Genomic DNA, 14500 nt, shown 5'->3' with positions numbered 1-14500 from the left:
AAGTAGGTCACTAGGTCAATCTTAAGGTCAAAGTTCATTTCGGTACACAAAACTATGCAAGTGATCCAAATTTGAAGGCTGTAGCTCGAGAAATGTGAAAGTAGGTCACTAGGTCAAAATCAAGGTCAAAGTTTATTTTGGAACACAGAACTATGCATGTGGTCCAAATTTGAAGCCTGTACCTTCAAAAATGTGAAAGTAGGTCACTAGGTCAATGTAAAGGTCAAAGTTTGTTTCGGTACACAAAACTATGCATGTGGTCCAAATTTGAAGGCTGTAGCTTGAGAAATGTGAAAGTAGGTCACTAGGTCAAAATCAAAGTCAAATTTCATTTCGGAAAACGAAACTATGCATGTGGTCCAAATTTGAAGCCTGTACCTTCAAAAATGTGAAAGTAGGTCACTAGGTCAATGTCAAGGTCAAAGTTTTTTTCAGTGCACAAAACTATGCATGTGGTCCAAATTTGAAGGCTGTAGCTACAGAAATGTGAAAGTAGGTCACTAGGTCAAAATTAAGGTCAACTCATGTCAAGGTTCATCTTGCCACTCAAAACCATACATGTGGTCCAAATTTGAATGTTGTAGGTTATTGACAAGAAGATTTTAAAAGCTTTTCCCTATATAAGTCTATATGAACAATGTGACCCCCAGGGCGGGGCCATATTTGACCCTAGGGGGATAATTTGAACAAACTTGGTAGAGAACCACTAGATGACGCTACATTACAAATTCCAAAGCCCTAGGCTTTGTGGTTTGGACAAGAAGATTTTCAAAGTTTTTCCCTATATAAGTCTATGTAAACCATGTGACCCCCGGGGCGGGGCCATATTTGACCCTAGGGGGATAATTTGAACAGTCTTAAGTAGAAGACCACTAGATGATGTCACATACAAAATATCAAAGCCCTAGGCCCTGTGGTTTTGAACAGGAGGTTTTTCGAATTTTTTCCCTATATAAGTCTATATTGTTAGGCCGTCCAACTGATCTAAACACGATTAGTAACATTAGACTTGTACATGTATATTTTTGATCACATAGAACCAGAAGTTACATCAACGATTTCGACGCACGTATATTATGTCAGACCTAAAACACGTTATTAATCGATAGCCCTACCTGTTCTTGATCAATCTATATCAGTGATCCGTTTGGAATACTGTTATTTAGAAAGATATGCGAGAAATACTTCGCTTATATCGGTCTTTCGCTCCGCGACATTTGTTTACTTCCTGTTGCTCCGGTGTCTCCGTACGTTTTATGTAACGTCGTTTTCGATTGGACAGTAGCTATTTCCACGTACGTCACGTACCGTTCACGTACCAGTGTCGTATGCGGAGCTGTGCTAAAACTATAAAAGGCCCGTTTTTCGGCTCCTCATTTGTCAATCTTTCCTCCACCCTGAAGACAGTAACCCCTATGTTAAATGCATAAAAATCGGCTCCACAGATATTAATTTATCCGGACATAAGCATACTGTATAAGAATCATAGAACAGTAACTTCTGGAGATATGTGGAATTTATGAATACTTTGTAAACTACTGAATATTTTATACTGGAACTGCTAGAACTTTGTATCTGAATAAAAGATGTGTGACTGAACACTGATTTTGCCTCTTTGCTAGAGATATAGGTACAATATCATCACTCTTTGTCCGAACCCAACTCAACAACTGTTCCCGGTCCTAGGCAGGAGTGCCGGCGGAACAATATAAACTATGTGACCCCCCGGGGCGGGGCCATATTAGACCCCAGGGAAATAATTTGAATCATCTTGGTAGAGGACCACTAGATGATGCTTCATACCAAATATCAAAGTCCTAGGCTCTGTGGTTTTAGACAAGAAGATTTTCGAAGTTTTTCCCTATATAAATCTATGTAAATTATAGAAATAAACAAAGGGCCATAACTTACTAAACAATTGTTGAACCAGTCTGATTTTCAGGGGGACACAACTAGGGTACCAATACATCATTCTGACAAAGTTTGGTCAAAATCCCCCTAGTAGTTTCTTGTTGTATAATGACTTTAAGAATTCATTATACTTATTAGATAAGCATTATTCATTTTGTTTTTGGTCAGTTATATGTCACACACAAAAGAATTTCGGAATGCTACTTAAAATAATTTCAGCACTTGGTCATATGAGAAAGTGACAGGTTAAGATAACTCGTCCAGGTTAATTACCCTCTGGCCACGTTATTCGCTGCGTCATGATTGTTGTTTTGTTTCTAACTAATTGTTATGACAGATCACTAATGAAATAATGACATGTTTTTATTATTATGGTCAAAATGCGTGCCCTTTTGGAGAAAAACAATTTAGTCATCCCTACGAAGTTTTCCTTAAATACCGCTAAATTCTAGATAGAACTTCAGTATCAATCTGCCCGTGCTAATGTTAGTAACGTATGCCGATACTCCATACGATTTAAGATAGTTTAGAGCCGGGGCAATTAGCAATGAATTATTATTGTTAGAGTTAGACATTAATGAAATAATAGAGATTATGTTAGGAAATTGTGAAGAAAGACATTGTTGTATATATTAACTCAGAACATAGTACTATATTAAACAGTAGTTATCATACAGAACAGAGTTGTTGTTGTTGTAGTTAGAATAGTGAACTTTAGACCCTGTTACACCACACGGGACTTATTTGGTGCCGTGACCAGGATTTAAACGAATCTTCAAAACGTCGCGGACACAACACGAAAGAAGTACTACCAGCTACCACGAGGCCACTATGACAAATAAAATCGACCGTTGATGAAACAAGAAGTTTCTTATTTTATGAGTCTTAGGGGAATTATGTCACTAGGAAAGCGACCATGTATTGATATGGAACATGAAGTTTATTATTGAGTCTTTGAGAATAATGTCGCTAGACATGCGACCCTGGCAATCAGACCTAGAGATTGCTTCTTATGTATGAGTCTGAGTAGTTGCGGTTATGTTTCAATATGAATTAGTAATACTTGTTAATTAGCTGGAAATTCATTAGTAAAATATTTCATTGCATTACTGCTATTTAAGGCGGAATTCCGTAAAGAGAGAGAATAAAACATGTTTTTATGAGTCTAAGTGTAAGATTTAAGGACAAATTTGTGCATGATAAATACATAGTTTTTCAGCGTAGAGATAACTGTTATTAGAATTATTTTTGAACATTTATGAAGAAACTAACATTTTGCATTTTAATTTATCCCGAATAGTTATTAGAGGTTTACGGTGTTTTTAACAGTCCTGACTTAAGACGACGACGCTTTGTTACTAAAATGAAATAAAAACTATAAAAGATTGAAAAACAGAAAACAGAAAATCAGATTGGCATACAAAAGACAAATTTATAAACATTTTATTTAGAGATTCTAAGAAGGCATCCTTATGTAACGTTCATATATAGACAAACAAATCTTTTGTCAATGTTAAATGATTGCTTGTATCTTCATTAAACCGAGGGAATGCTCAACAACAAGACTTCCTGGAGCTACACTTCAAACCTTCTATCAAAAGGACCTTCCTGAAGATGGGCAAACTATTACTCAACAAATAAGGCTATAATAATGTGAGGCGACATACGAACATATTTCATGGCTTTTTGGAGAAAACTGACAAGTTGATGGGTCACCACTCTTACAAATACGACTATAGCAACTGCGGTGTAGAGATGTCAACCATGGAACGGGAATGAATGATGTCACTTTACACGTAAAAACAAGTATCGTTCCGATTCTTAAATATGATTCTAGAACATTGTTTCATTTTTAGTATATACTTAGTTGTAGATTTTTATGATTTCATTATGATATAAAACAGGTTACGGGATTTTTCTTATTAATATTACTTTTGCGTATTTAATCGTATTTTCTAGAGATTTGTGACCTTATATGTTTCTTTATTATCAGTAATTAACATTTTACGCATGTCTAAATATTACTTGAAGTGCAATGTATTTCCTGATGATATTATTCCTTTTGACAGGTATATTTCTGACAGTTATTTGTGTACAAACAATTATTATTTTTTATTTCAGTTACAATCTTGAAGGCAAAACCCCTCTGGGCAAGGGAGGAAAAAGCGCACAAGTGCATTCTAGCTCTAGAAATTTGTAAAGTATTGTGAAAAATATTGTGAAAATTGTGTTTCGCTAGTAATGCAGTGTTTTATTTAAATAAAATGGGGTTTTGACTTCAAAACGCAAGGAAAACAATCTAGGACAGAAACAAAAATGAAAATAAATTGATTATTCTAAGACTGAAAAAAATCCGTGAAATCGTGAAAATTGTGAAAAATCAAATCTACGTATGCCATGTGATTTCCTATTCATTGATTATGTATATTATGTCATGTGTTGAAACTATATATTCTTGATTTTGTATGCAGTTGTATTCTATTCTTCTTAAAGACATTAATTCTTCAGATGTACGGCTAAAAACATTTAAATTAAAATTTACGTATTAATTATAACAAGAGGGCCAAGATGGCCCTAGGTCGCTCACCTAAGAAACACTCCATAACAGTGTAAAACATGTTTGACCTAGTGATTTCATGGAAACAAATATTCTGACCAATTTTCATTAAGATTCGACCAAAAAATTGGTCTCTTGCAATAAAAAAACCATTTTCTTAGATATGACCTAGTTTTTGACCCTAGATGACCCATGTTCAAACTCGACCTAGATTTTATCAAGGCAATCATTCTGACCAAAATTCATGAAGATCAACTGAAAAATACAGCCTCTATCACATACAGAAGTTTTTTCTTTGATTTGACCAAGTGACCTAGTTTTTGACCTCAGATGACCCATATTCAAATTCGACCTAGATTTCATTAAGGCAATCAACCTGACCAAATTTCATAAATATCAACTGAAAAAAACAGTCTCTATCGCATACACAAGATTTTTCTTTAATTTGACCTAGTGACCTAGCTTTTGACCTCAGATAATCCATATTCAAAACCGACCTAGTTTTCATCAAGGCAATCACTCTGACCAAATTTCATGAAGATCAATTGAAAAATACATCCTCTATTGCATACACAATGTTTTTCTTCGATTTGACCTAGTGACCTAGTTTTTGACCCCAGATGACCCATTTTCGAAATCAGCCTAGATTTTAACAAGGTAATCATTCTGGCTAAATTTCATGAAGATCAGTTGAAAAATACAGCCTCTATTGCATACACAAGGTTTTTCTTTGATTTGACCTAGTGACCTAGTTTTTGAACCCAGATGACCCATTTTCCAACTTGGTCTAAATTTCATCAAGGCAATCATTCTGACCAAAATTCATGAAGATCAATTGAAAAATACAGCCTCTATCGCATACACAAGGTTTTTACGTGATATGACCTAGTGACCTAGTTTTTGACCCCAGATGACCCATTTTCGAACTCGGCCTAAATTTCATCAAGGCAATCATTCTGACCAAAATTCATGAAGATCAATTGAAAAATACCGCCTCTATCGCATACACAAGGTTTTTCTTTGATTTGACCTAGTGACCTAGTTTTTGACCAGAGATGACCCATTTTCGAACTCGGCCTAGATTTCATCAAGGCAATCATTCTGACCAAAATTCATGAAGATCAATTGAAAAATACAGCCTCTATCGTATACACAAGGTTTTTCTTTGATTTGACCTAGTGACCTAGTTTTTGACCCGAGATGACCCATTTTCGAACTCGGCCTAGATTTCATCAAGGCAATCATTCTGACCAAAATTCATGAAGATCAATTGAAAAATACAGCCTCTATCGCATACACAAGGTTTTTCTTTGATTTGACCTAGTGACCTAGTTTTTGACCAGAGATGACCCATTTTCGAACTCGGCCTAGATTTCATCAAGGTTATCATTCTGACCAATATTCATGAAGAAGAATTGAAAAATACAGCCTCTATCGCATACACAAGGTTTTTCTTTGATTTGACCTAGTGACCTAGTTTTTGACCCGAGATGACCCATTTTCGAACTCGGCTTAGATTTCATCAAGGTTATCATTCTGACCAATATTCATGAAGATTAATTGAAAAATACCACCTCTATCGCATACACAAGGTTTTTCTTTGATTTGACCTAGTGACCTAGTTTTTGACCCGAGATGACCCATTTTCGAACTCGGCCTAGATTTCATCAAGGTTTTCATTCTGACCAATATTCATGAAGAAGAATTGAAAAATACAGCCTCTATTGCATACACAAGGTTTTTCTTTGATTTGACCTAGTGACCTAGTTTTTGACCCGAGATGACCCATTTTCGAACTCGGCTTAGATTTCATCAAGGTTATCATTCTGACCAACATTTATGAAGATTAATTGAAAAATACCACCTCTATCGCATACACAAGGTTTTTCTTTGATTTGACCTAGTGACCTAGTTTTTGACCCGACATGACCCATTTTCAAACTCGGCCTAGATTTCATCAAAGTTATCATTCTGACCAATATTCATGAAGATTAAATGAAAAATACAGCCTCTATCGCATACACAAGGTTTTTCTTTGATTTGACCTAGTGACCTAGTTTTTGACCCGAGATGACCCATTTTCGAACTCGGCCTAGATTTCATCAAGGTTATCATTCTGACCAATATTCATGAAGATTAATTGAAAAATACAGCCTCTATCGCATACACAAGCTAAATGTTGACAGACGACGGACGACAGACGACAGACGACAGACGACGGACGACGGACGCCGGACATCGAGCGATCAGAAAAACTCACCTGAGCATTGCTCAGGTGAGCTAAAAATCAGCCGGTTTTATGCATTGCCTTAATATGTTAAATTGTTAATTGCCTCACATGAATTTTTGTTTTTATTTTTATTCTGTTATAGATAATTAAAAAGAAAACTCACAAGGAAGAGGCGAGTGTTGTATAATGACTTTAAGAATTCATTATACTTATTAGATAAGCATTATTCATTTTGTTTTTGGTCAGATATGTCACACACAAAAGAATTTCGGAATGCTACTTAAAATAATTTCAGCACTTGGTCATATGAGAAAGTGACAGGTTAAGATATCTCGTCCAGGTTAATTACCCTCTGGCCACGTTATTCGCTGCGTCATGATTGTTGTTTTGTTTCTAACTAATTGTTATGACAGATCACTAATGAAATAATGACATGTTTTTATTATTATGGTCAAAATGCGTGCCCTTTTGGAGAAAAACAATTTAGTCATCCCTACGAAGTTTTCCTTAAATACCGCTAAATTCTAGATAGAACTTCAGTATCAATCTGCCCGTGCTAATGTTAGTAACGTATGCCGATACTCCATACGATTTAAGATAGTTTAGAGCCGGGGCAATTAGCAATGAATTATTATTGTTAGAGTTAGACATTAATGAAATAATAGAGATTATGTTAGGAAATTGTGAAGAAAGACATTGTTGTATATATTAACTCAGAACATAGTACTATATTAAACAGTAGTTATCATACAGAACAGAGTTGTTGTTGTTGTAATTAGAATAGTGAACTTTAGACCCTGTTACACCACATTCTGAGGAGATGCGATAACGAGAAATTGTTAACGGACGGAAGGACGGACGGACGGACGGAAGGACGACGGACCACGGACGCAGAGTGATTTGAATAGCCCACCATCTGATGATGGTGGGCTAAAAAATATAGACTTTAGAGTATTAAAAAGTTTTCTATGATATGACATACTGACCTACTTTTGACCCAATGTTGGTTCAATTGTAAACAATGAACACACAGTGTTCACAACAGCTCACCTTAAGCACTTTGTGCTCAGGTAGGATGAGAAAGAAAGAACAGTGACATTTTAATAAATATAAATGAGACTCTGGGGCTCTTAGTTTATAAAATCTTGTTCATTTTGTGTGTAAGTGGGGAGGGGGCTGCAGATATTCATCCACTTCATATGTTTAATACAAAAAGGACACATGTATGATATGATCCTGTGACATTCTTATTAAAATCAAAGCTACAAACAGGATGGCCAACCTACATAACTTTTCAGTATCGCACACACAGGGAAAATCGCTCGATTCAGGTAACATTTGCTAATAATTTCCTTAATATTTGACAGATAGATAAAAAGTGTCATAGACAGGAAAATCTGTGCTATTCTCGTCTTAAGGTACTTCCGCCATCTTGAATTTAGAGTGACCTTCATTTGCGGTGTGAAAATATAGTGAACCAAAGCTTTCAAATGCAGCTGTTCCATAGCACAAAAACAGCTCATTTTGCAAGACATGAACTAAAAGTAGCTGTATAAAAAGTAATACTGAAATTTGGAAATAAGCAAAGCAGATATTTTACCTGTATTTTTCCAAATTTTTGGTTACATTTATAAATCCTTTCCAAATACTTAAAAATTCATGAATGGAAAAAGTTAGTTCGAAGTTTCAATTAATGTATATGAGAATTGTCTTACTGAATAGAACTAAACTCAATTACAAAATCTGTTTTCAAATCTGACCACTTCACATATTAAAACGAAAATACATTTGTACATGTTGCTATTTTCAGCATATATAAAAGTAGTGCAATGTGCGGACAAGGTTTTTTCTACGTATGGTGTACCGAACTGCCTAAAATAGCGCTGTCTCGTATGTAAGGATCTGTGACGTCACCGACAATGTCTGCTATCTAAAAATAGCACAGGTCTCACTGTGCGGACAAACAGTCGGTGCTTTTCCTGTACATTAGCATCAGTAAATCACAGATTTTGCATTTATTTCCGTTTGTATTTTCAAGCTGATGCATATCAAACGAATGTGTTTCTCAAAGCTTTCAATTTCTATATACTAGGCCTAAATACTGAACAGTTCTTCCAATGCAAAGGAATATATTTTGCCAAATTCTTAAAAATGTTGACAGCACAGTTTGGAATTTTTTAAATCCATGTCAGTAATAACACATCGAATTGTCATCAGTATATGAATGGATGTCCTAGTAATCCTATTGAAATTTCGAAATGTCATTAACAATATGTATAACTGAAAATCAGCAATATTTCATAACCTAGATCTAGTTCTTCATTTAAACAATTAACTTCTCTGTGAAATGCATCTGTAATGATATGTTACAAATGACACCTTTAATAGTGTGACATGTAGATATTTGACTTTTAGCAATGATATTAAGATGTGATCTGATAAAACATGGTGCTAATTTAATGCAACACCATACAGTTCTATATCTAAGTCCTGTCACATTTTTTTTCAATTAGGAAGTATTTAATGGACCACGATCACACAGCTGACATTTCAAGCACCTCATTGAGGCTCAGCGCGGTGTCGTGAACCAAATGTATGAAAAGAAATATATGTATTAATGATTGTGCTGATATATGCTTTGAAAATCATGAATCAAAATTATAATCTTGCACTTACTTTTTCGACCGCCGTTGTTTCGAATCCAAAAATATTGTATATTTGTGATAAAGACTTGAAGCCAGTCCTTCTGATGCTATACTTCATTGACGTAATTTGCAGAATATTGAGTAATTTGTATGCAATGTACTATACTTTTTAAATGATTTTTTATTTGAACACATCTTTTGAATGGCCCCGGTCTAACGAAACGCTCAAATAATATGTCTATATATTTCCTACGTTCATTTCAATATATATGGTTATTGTTGGTTTTTCAATGAATTTTAAGCAGGCAAAGTGAAATTTTCCGTATTTTACCTTTTTAATTCTCTTCGAAGTTTACTGAAAGGTTAATGTAAAAATTTAGTATACATGCGTTATATATAAACAACTCTTCCTTGTCCGCGCGTTGCATTATGGTATATCTGCGGTGTGTTCTATTTATAGAATACGAGAGAGCGCTATTGTAAGACAAGTCTCAAGTGAACAAAATTTGGCAACGATCCAAAATTCGTTTAAATGACTGAGCAAGTTTAAGAAAGGTTTAATTTATTATACTGGAATTTATGTACTTACACGCTGCTTATCTCTGAAAATTTTGTGGAAATAGATTTTTCGGCACTTTCTGCGGTAACTACCGAAATTATTTAACGTCACTTTCTCACACATACGTAATTGTATATTTATAAATTATATAAACAATTGAAATATTTGCTTTATCACAATATATGCAAATATTTTTTGACAATCTTGAAACATAGGGCCATAGTATTTCCGCATACTGGTCCGGGATAAGTTAGATGTGTATAGTGAGTCCTTATTAGATGTTCCATGCGTCGTAAACTAACCAATTTTTATCTATCGATGTTTTATCCAATATGAGAATTTATGCAGGATGTTTTTAAAAAAACACAGTGAGAATAAATCACAGAAAAAATGTACAGCCAAATATGTGAGGAGGTAATACAATTTGTATACAATTGTAGATAACTACGAAACAATCAAAATGCAATCGGTTGAACTTTTCATGCGAAAACCTGATGATTAAAATCAGAAATATCTCAAAAGTAACTTTTTTCTTTTTTTTTTGTATCTTTATGTTTAAGAATGATATTTTTTCACATTTTCATAGATTTAAACTGATAATAAATGTGTATTGCAATTCCGCATAGTAATGACACTGACTCTACATTACTGCGGTGTTGACAGCGGAAGCAGCAGTCCAGTACTAAGACTGTCTACAAAATCAAGGATCACGAGTTCGGTCTTCTGAAAATTACAAACATTGGGATCAGTGTCCAGTATAGACACCTGAAAATAATAGACTTGCTATTTGCTGAGTGCACACTTGTTTTCTATTGTTGTTAATATAAAGTAGACTTTGAAATATTCGTACACATGCATAATCTCATAAACACTTCTTTAATGTATGTTCTCTGAAACTTACAAATAACTGGCACAACTGAGACACCATACTTTAAAGTAAATTCAGTTTATTCACCACGAGGTTCAAAATGCACGGCAGTCTCGTGATAGTACATGCCTTTAATTTCACATGGTTGAAGTGTAAACAAATAGTTAAAATTGTTTTGTTTTATTTCTCACGGAAAAGATAGGACGTTTTTTAATATTGGAATAATTATAGAACATAATTATATTCATTTAAAGTTGAGAGTTGATTGTTTTCTACAGGACGTAAAACTGAAACAAGTAAGCACTTTTAATTTTTCAGCAATTTCCCTCGGGTGAACTTTGACACTGTTTACAAAGAGAAATCAGTTTTGTGTCATCTTGAAATGCGTTGTTCGGCTGAAACGTATAGTTCCCAGATAAGTTCTAAAATGGTTTATTTTTGGGATTTTTGTTTTTATTTTTAAATTCAACACAATGTGCAATATTTCCAGTTTTTGAAAATGATTGAAATTTAACTTTATTTTAGAAAAAGTTCCGATCTTTCATTAATATTTTGCCAGCGGATGCGTACAAATTTTAAGTGAAACAGCTTTCTTGTCCAAAAGAGGTGTGTAAAGTGAAAAACTATCATTACACATTGTGTTTATTCTTTAAATGTAAAGGATCGGTAACAGATTAAGGAGATCGGACAGTGCAAAACTATACTAAATGGATATCTCTAACCATGAATAAGGAGACATGTATGTTTCAGTCAGGAAATCTGAGGTAAAAGAATAATCATATATTTAATTCCTTGAAATAAACATGGCGGCGAAATATTTTAGAAAAACTGCACGTGTTTAGCGCATTAGAATGTTTAACGACATTTTCTTGAAAAAGTAGCACTCGTATGCACTATTTTGGCATTTCTTTGATTTGAAAATAAATATTTTATAGCATTTTAGGTTGCATACGATACCAAAATTTTGCACCAAAAATGTTCACTCATTTTCTTCCAAAGCACGTACTGTGGAGATAGGGTTCAGCATAGCTTTCATGCTCGCAAGTTTACCTACAGATACATCTAATCAACTTTTATCATATATCTTTTATGTACTTGCATTTTGAAAGCTGTTTTGAGGATTCTGATTTTTCACATGAATTTCTAATTTCAATTTGTGGAAGTACCTTAAAGCATCTGCTAGACTGATACTTTTCTCAAAGACATCGCCATAATGTTTTCTGTGCAGACCAAATGTGTAGGTAACATACACGCTGGAATTTGGACAAAGTATTTAAGATGAGGTGCATGCAGACCAAATGTGTAGGTAACATACATGCTGGAATTTGGACAAAGTATTTAAGATGAGGTGCTGTTAAAGATAAGCAAATTTTGAAAAATTGGCTAGCAATGTACAGGTATTCACAAGATTGCCAAATTCTGTTGCTTTTTCAAACAGCCCCATGTTTACAATACATAAAATGAACATGCACACGACTGGAATATGTTTCCTTGTCTTTAGAAATGGTGTCTGCATACACAGGTGGCAGTAACGTACCTAGGATACAGTATGGATCCATGAGCCATATGCAATTAAATTTACTACAATTATAATGTTTTCTTAGGGAAAAAATGACAAAAAGCCATTTTTAATAAAAATTTGCTCCTGTGACAATGAGCCATGAGAAAGGTAGATATGAACAGTTTGACATGTGCATTGCTTCCAGATCCGTATTTTTTTTTGAAAACAAAATTTCCTTATCAATGGTTGGCCGCCTTTTCGGCAAAAGATTAATCTTTCAGAAAAACCTTACTTCAAAACCCAGTTCCAAACCGTTTACGCATCACGAGCGAGCAACGGCATACGAAACGATAGTGATTTCTCCACCCGAATAAATCCCACACATTTTTCGCATTGAAGTCTCCCCCCTAAAACACATCAAGCTCACAGTGCGAGTTTAAAATAACGTTATAACCGTTCATAACAGACTAAACGCAAACTAAGAACACCGAAAACTAGGTTCAATCCTACTTTGTTACTTACAAATTCGCTATTTAACATTTTCGCTTTCGGAAATTATCTTCGCCTGCCATGATTACCGTTGACAAGACGGTGGTTGTAAAGAACGTTTTCATTGGCGGAGACAGTTTACGTATTTCAAACGTAGCGATAAAATCCAAAGAGTACCCGAATATAAACAAGCAGCGATGGCTCACGAGGATTATTTACCAAATTCAAATAAATAACAACTGGTAAGTAATTAAGTAGAATTGAACCTTATTTTTAGTCTTGTTAATTTACATTTAGCCTATTCTGACTGCTTGCCCTGCTATTTTTAACTGACATGGTGTACTTGATTTGTTTTACAGGGGAGACTTCGGTGCGAAAAATGTGTGGGATTTATTCGGGTGGAGAAATCACTATCGTTTCGTATGCCGTTGCTCGCTCGTGATGCGTAAACGGTTTGGAACTGGGTTTTGAAGTAAGGTTTTTCTGAAAGATTAATCTTTTGCCGAAAAGGCGGCCAACATTGATAAGAAAATATTGTTTTTAAAAAAAAATACGGACCTGGAAGCAATGCACATGTCAAACTTTTCTTGATCACCTTTCTCATGGCTCATTGTCACAGGAGCAAAATTTTTTTCAAAATGGCTTTTTGTCATTGTTTTCCTAAGAAAACATAATTGTAGTAAATTTAAGGGAATATGGCTCATGGACCCATACTGTATCCTAGGTACGTTACTGCCACCTGTGTCTGCATATATTTCAAAATATCATGGTTCGGCTAAAGAGAAAGTAACAAGGCAAAATATGTATTGGCAACTAAATATTTTGCAAGATTTTCACGTTTCCAAATATAGATCTAGTTGAACATATTTTAATTTTCAACTATAAACGATGGTTAGTAATAAATTTCCTCAAAAACATTGACTCACCGATTAGGATCAATCACGTTACAACAAAATGCACGATCTATTTTTAGCAATGACCCGTTTTCCCATGACTGAACAGGTAACTTACCTGATCAATTTCATGCAAATTTTCAAAGGCATTTCTTCTTTTCCATGCACCTTGTGAATAACAATGACTCACAGGCTCGATCCAGTTGTTTACGTTTCCTGGAAAGTTGAAGTTCTTTCGCGGAAAAAATAACTTTCGGAATATCTTGGTCCCGTATTTTCGCCCTATATTTTTTCGTACCAGTCGCCCTACGTCCTACATTTTTCGTACCTGCACATTTTTTTCTAAACCGAACGAACAACGGCTCTTTCTCGCGTGCTTTCCTTCAGAAACTTGAGAAAAAAAGGTTTTAAACATTGACTGACCTTAAAGTTCAATCTATGTTTTGAACAGAGCAGTATCTGTCTGTTTTATATTGGTACATTACCATTAAATTAGGCCTAAAAAAATCTTTGTCTCCAGTAACATGCTCAAAAAAAAATAATTTTTTGGGGAATTTTTTTTTATTAAGGGAGACTTTTCAGAAAATATTTGTGTGTCAAAAAATGAATACAAACAAGGCGGTTATGCCTTTAGAGCATCAGTAAGTCGATTTTTAACATCACTGAGCATGTTTAAAGCAAAATTTTTGCAGTTTTGCATTTTTTTGTTAAAAAGCTGAAAAAAATATTCTCAAAGGCCATAAAAACATTTAGGGTCGGGCCAAAAATTTAGGGTAGGTCAGGATACCGGAAACAATTTTTTTTTTACGCCTTAAGGTAGTTCTGCATGTTTGGATCGAAATTTTTT

At 34.6% G+C, this 14500-nt stretch overlaps 1 protein-coding gene across 2 annotated transcripts in view; it reads right to left on the bottom strand.

The window, feature by feature from the left end:
• Positions 1–13919, bottom strand: part of LOC123552497 (serine-rich adhesin for platelets-like) — a 50104-nt gene extending 36185 nt beyond the window's left edge. The window contains exon 1 of one of the 2 annotated variants that reach the window (XM_053542001.1): positions 13772–13919. The gene's annotated coding sequence lies outside the window, so the exon portion shown is untranslated. Of the gene's footprint in view, positions 1–13686; positions 13747–13771 lie in introns of those variants that run through there. The other variant, XM_053542002.1, reaches the window with a different exon arrangement.
• Positions 13920–14500: the final 581 nt, after the last annotated feature.

This window comes from Mercenaria mercenaria, chromosome 4 (genome assembly GCF_021730395.1).
Source record: "Mercenaria mercenaria strain notata chromosome 4, MADL_Memer_1, whole genome shotgun sequence".
Taxonomy (NCBI): domain Eukaryota; kingdom Metazoa; phylum Mollusca; class Bivalvia; order Venerida; family Veneridae; genus Mercenaria; species Mercenaria mercenaria.
Note: the sequence above shows the minus strand (reverse complement) of the source record. Positions and strands in the feature narration are given on the sequence as shown.